A 5,748-nucleotide genomic window follows, 5' to 3' on the forward strand; every position below is an offset into this window, starting at 1 on the left:
CATAAACAGCATTTATTATCTTGGTATATCATACTAGTCTTGTTGCTGTTCCTTCACATTTAAGTGGCTTTCCATCTTTCCTCCCTTCTCTCACAGTCCAGCTACACAGTGCATCCCTGAACTGTTAGGCCACAGCAGCAGTATGCTTATTCCATCCACATCCCTAACATCATGCATTCACAAAGTCAAAGTGCTGGTCCACAAACCCTTCCCTATAGGAAGTTCAATGGTTATGAAAGAATTTGTAGTAAACCAGACCTCCCAGGATGGCGAGCAAAAGTAAGATGATGATGGAAAGCAACAGCTTGTTGGTTGTCACTTTTCTGGACATTGAACGGAGAATCTTTCGACTGTTGCTCAAGTTTTCACTTGTGTTTACCAGTCTACTCTTGGTGCATTCTAACTGGTCTCATTGTTCGCCCAGCTCTTCTGTGATTTCTGAGCCAAGCTGGTCAGTCTCCATGGCAATCCGATGAGAACGTTCAATACTGTGGGTGGCCTAGTTCAGACTTTCAGTGCCTTGAGGAAGCGTTGCCCTTTGAGACTGTAGCCGATTCATATGCTCATTCTCTACAGCATATATGCCATATTTCATGTCTCCTCGGCCTCCAGGTGTGGCTGTCAAAGGTGTGCTGCTCACCTCCCCATGGAGTTTGGCGAGGTCCTTCTGGTAGTTTTGAAGCTTAGACATCATGGGGTTACAGAAAGACAGGTGCATAACGTAGCTCCTCCTCTATCTCTGCCAGCGTTTCATTTGTTTCCCGTTGCTTTTCATCAAAATCCCTGATTAACTTCTTCTTCTCTCCGGTCCCCGCCGTTCCCAGCAGCCGCTCAGGCACCCCTTATAGGTCTTCGTGGAGGCCGTGGAAGATCTCCTACAGTTTCTTGAAATGCTCCGAGGAGGCGGCAGAGGTGGCCATGGTGCAGGCCGCGCTCCAGCAGTGGCCACCAAGATCTGGGGCACTGGGCCCTCTCCTAGCCCGGGGGTCAGCCGCCAAGTCCTGTGACCATCACGGCGACCACCGCGCCACCGCAGCCCAGGACCGCTTTCACCATTTTTACGTGTAGAGTTCAGTGGCATTAAGTATATTCACATGGTTGTACAACCATCACCATTGTCCACCTTCAAACTCTTTTCAGCTTGCAAAACTGAAACTTTACATCCGTTAAACAACTCTTCATTCTCCCCTTCCTCTGCCCCTGGTAATCATCTCTGTCCCACTTTCTTTCTCTATGAATTTTAGGGTACCTCATATAAGTGGCATTGTATAGCATTTGTTTTTATGTGACTGGCTTATTTCACTTAGCAAAATGTTCTTAAGGTTCATCCGTGCTGTTGTAGCATGTGTCAAAATTTACTTCCTTTTTAAGGCTGAATAATAGACCTTTGTATGTATATGCCCCATTTTGTTTATCCAGCCATCTCTCAGTGGATACTGGGGTTGTCTCTACCTTTTGGCTATTGTAAATAAATGCTGCTGTGAACATGAGCAGGTATATACATAGGGATGAAATTCTTGAATAATATGGTAGTTCCATTTTCAAGTTTTGGAGGAACTGTTATACTGTTCTCCCTAGTGGCGGCACCATTTTACATTCCTACCAGCAATGTACAAGGGTTCCAGTTACTCCACATCTTTGCCAAAAGTTGTTATTTTTGTTTTTTTAAATAACAGTCATCCTAATTGATGTGAAATTGCATTTAATAGCGATTTTGATGTGCATTTCTCTTATCATTGGATGCTGACCATGTTTTCATCTGTTTATTGGCCAGTTTGTACTTCTTTGGAGATTTTTTTTCAAGTCCTTTTGCTCATTTTCAACTGGGTGTTTTGGTTTTTGTTGTTGAGTTGTAGGAATTTTAAAAAATATATTCTGGCTATTAATGTTTTATGAGATACATGGTTTGTGCACATTTTCTCCCGTTCTGTGAGTCGCGTTTTTACTCAGTTGATAGTGTCTTTTTTCCCCTACACCATTGGTCATATTTCAGAGGCAGAGGATTTATCTGAGTAGAAGTAGTCACGATATAGACCTGAACTTTACCATTAATAGGCAGCTGGATTTTTAAAAATTGTTGCTATTTTGCTATTTTATTTTCAAGGTCTCTTTCAGTCATGCAGGAGTCAGTTGAAGTATTGCTATAGCGACTGCTTTTATGATGAAGAATTACCAATTTACCTTGGGAAAAGCCTATGAAAATCTGTAAAATATCATGCCAGAGGCTGAGTTGTTTTAGTAATAATTCTGCTTTTGTGATGTGATTTTATTTAAAGAAAATCGAACTTCATATTTGTTTGTCATTATAGGATTAAATGTGGGCTTGACTAGCAATTGAAATTGTATGAGGCAATGGGATATGCAATGGATATCTCTAGTGCAATTTATAGGCAACATGGTTTACAAAAGGTCATGGAAAAGTATCCAGGTAAGTAATAATTGCTGGTATGTGTTGAGCCCTTTCTAGATGTCATTTACTCTGACACTAAGTGCTTCGGGTGCATTTCTCACCTTTCTAGCAATTCTGTGAGACAGTTATCATAGTTCCCCTTCATCCATGGTTTTCAATTTCCATGGTTCCTGTTACCTGAGGTCAACTGTGGTCTGAAAATATTAATAGAAAATTCCAGAAATAATTCGTAAGTTTTAAATGCAGGCCATTTTAAGTAGTGTGACAAAATCTTAGGTCATCCTGCTCCATCCCGCTGGGTATGTGAACCATCCCTTTGTCCAGCATCTCCACGCTGTCCGTGCTACACACCCATTAGTGACAGTGACTTGGAGCCCTCTAGGTTATCAGATTGACTGTCGCAGTATCAACAGTGCTTGTGTTCAAGTAACCCTTATTTTACTTAATAATCACCTCAAAGTCCAAGAGTAGTGATGCTGGCAATTCGGATATGCCAAAGAGAAGCTGTAAAGTGTTTGCTTTAAATGAAAAGCTGAACATTCTCAACTAAATAAGGAAACGAAAAAAAATAGTATGCGGAGGTTGCTAAAATCCGCAGTAAGAATTTTATCCATTTTTGTCAAGAGAAAAGAAAGAGAAATGTGTGTTAGTTTTGCTGTTGCACCTCAGACTGCAAAAGTTATGGCCACAGTATGTGATAAGTGCTTACCTAAGATGGAAAAGGCATTAAATTTGTGAGTGGAAGACATGAACTGAAACATGCTCCAAATGACAGCAGTTGGGTCCAGTACTATCTGTGGTCTCAGGCATCCACTGGGGGCTTTGGAACATGTGCCACGCAGATAAGGAGGACTATTGTACTGTGCTGTTGTTACCTTTTAAAACTGTGGTTTAGTGAGAAATAACTTCTTGACGGTCACATAGTTTGTATAATAAATGGCAGGGCTGGGATTTGAACTTGGGCAGTCTGTGCTGAGAACCTACGGACTTAATAACTGTACTTTCCTACCTCATCCTGATTCCCCAAGGCAGGAGTATTTTTTTTCTTTTCTTTCTTTTCTTTTCTTTTCCTTTTCTTTTTTTCTTTTTCTCTTCTCTTCTCTTCTTTCTTTTTTTTTTTTTTTTTGAGACCTCCACCTCCTGGATTTAAGCAATTCCCCTGCCTCAGCCTTCCGAGTAGCTGGGATTACTGGTGCGTGCTATCACTCCCAGCTAATTTTTTGTATTTTTAGTAGAGACAGGATTTCGCTATGTTGCCCAGGCTGGTCTTGAACTGTTGGCCTCAAGTGATCCGCCTGCCTTGGCCTTCCAAAGTGCTGGGATTACAGGTGTAAGCCACCGCATCTGGCTGGGAATATTTTTCAAAATTTAAATTGCCGAGGTTTAGCACTTGCCTCAACTTGACATTAACTGAATTTTGTCTGAAAATGCAGAGTTGATTCTGACAAATGGATACATTTGAATTATGTCATACAGAATTCCAGAATTTACCTCGAGAACTCTTTGCTATTGACCCCATCACCATTTCACAAGTATTGAAGGATGAGGGTCTCTACAAATGCAGGAAGTACATGTAAAATATTTTGTATCCTCTGGATATTTTATCTTGTCTCAGTAGCTGAAAAGTGCTTAAAGTTACAGTTTCTTTTATTTCTGTAGGAAGAATTTGTTTGACTGAATAATATAGAAATTTTGAAATCAAATCTGCTTTCAAGAAGAATGTAAATTCTTAAAAGCAAAAATCAGATTGTAGGGATTATTGAAAATTTAAGTAGCATAATCAATGTAATATTATTTTGTCCTCTAAGAAGTACTGCACATTTTATCTATTCATTGTTTGGGAAATCATTAATGGTTTTGTTGTTTGAGAGTTGCAGGTGATCATTATTTTGAAATTCTAGCACTTTGGGTTATAATGAAGGAAGTGCTTTTATAGCTGTTGCCCACAAGAAAATGACACCATCTTTCATGCTTACCACAGGGAGTCAGGCTCAGTGTACATCTTGTTTTGTTGAACCTGTACAATGGATGGAATCCACTTTTGTTGGGAGTGATGATAGTATCTTTTGATGCACAAGATTTGTAAATTATAATGATATCCAGTTTGTCTATTTTTTCTTTTTTTGCTTCTGCCTTTAGTGTTATATCCAAGAAATCATTGCCAAATTCAATGTAGTGAAGCTTTTACCAGAGTTTTCTAAGAGTTTCATCCTTTCACATCTGATGTTTAGGTACATTGTGAGATAATTTTTGTATTTGGTATAAGGTAAGGATCCAACTACTTCTTCTTCTTTTTTTTTTTTTCTTGCATCTGGAGATCCAGTTTTCATGATGTTCACGATGTCATTTGTTGAAAGACTGTTCTTTCACCACTGAATGGTTTTGGCCCTTGTCACAAATTAATTTGACCATATATGCCAGAGTTTATTTATGGGTTCTGTATTCTATTCAATTGGTCTATATGTCTATCTTTATGCCAGTACCACACTGTTCTAATTACTATAGCTTTGTAGTAAGTTTTGAAATCAGGAATATGAGATTTCCAACTTTGTTCTTCTTTTTTTAGATTATTTTTGTTATTTGGGATAGATTATGAATTTTGGGATAGATTTTTCCATTTCTACAAAAATTAAAAAGCCATTGAGATGCTGATAGGCATTGCATTGAATCTGTAGATTGCTTTGGGTAGTATTAACATCTTAACAATATTAAGCCTTTCAGTCCATAACATGGAATTTCTTTCCATTTATTGATGTCTTCTTTAGTTTCTTTCAGCAACATTTTATAGTTTCCAATGTAAAAGTCTTTCCCCTTTTTTGTTAACTTTACTCAAAATTATTATTTATATATATATGTGTGTTTGTGTATATTAGATATGTGTCTATATTATGTGTGTGTGTGTGTGTGTGTGTATATATATATATATTTTGGTGGGGGGAAGGGATAGGATCTCGCTCTATTGCCCAGGCTGGAGTGCAGTGGCAGGATCATGGCTCACTGCAGATTCAACCTCCTGGGCTCAAGTGATCCTCTCATCTCAGTCTCCTGAGTAGGTGGGACCACAGGAGTGTGCCACCACCAGCATGCCCAGTTAATTTTTTTTTCCTTTTTTTTTTTGACAGAGTCTCGCTCTGTTGCCCAGGCTGGAGTACAGTGGCACAATCTCAACTCACTGCAATCTCCACCTCCCAGGCTCAAGCGATTCTTGTGCCTCAGCCTCCTGAGTAGCTGGGACTAGAGGCATGCACCACCACACCTGGCTAATTTTTGTATTTTTAGTAGAGATGGAGTTTCACCATGTTGGCCAGGCTGGTCTCAAACTCCCGACCTCAAGGGAT

The 5,748-nt window shown here is 39.5% G+C and overlaps 1 pseudogene; it reads right to left on the reverse strand.

Moving 5' to 3' along the window:
• Positions 1-223: 223 nt before the first annotated feature.
• LOC105553770 lies at positions 224-920 on the reverse strand (annotated as a pseudogene).
• Positions 921-5,748: the final 4,828 nt, after the last annotated feature.

The sequence above is a fragment of the Mandrillus leucophaeus genome, unplaced genomic scaffold, assembly GCF_000951045.1.
Source record: "Mandrillus leucophaeus isolate KB7577 unplaced genomic scaffold, Mleu.le_1.0 Scaffold608, whole genome shotgun sequence".
NCBI lineage: Eukaryota > Metazoa > Chordata > Mammalia > Primates > Cercopithecidae > Mandrillus > Mandrillus leucophaeus.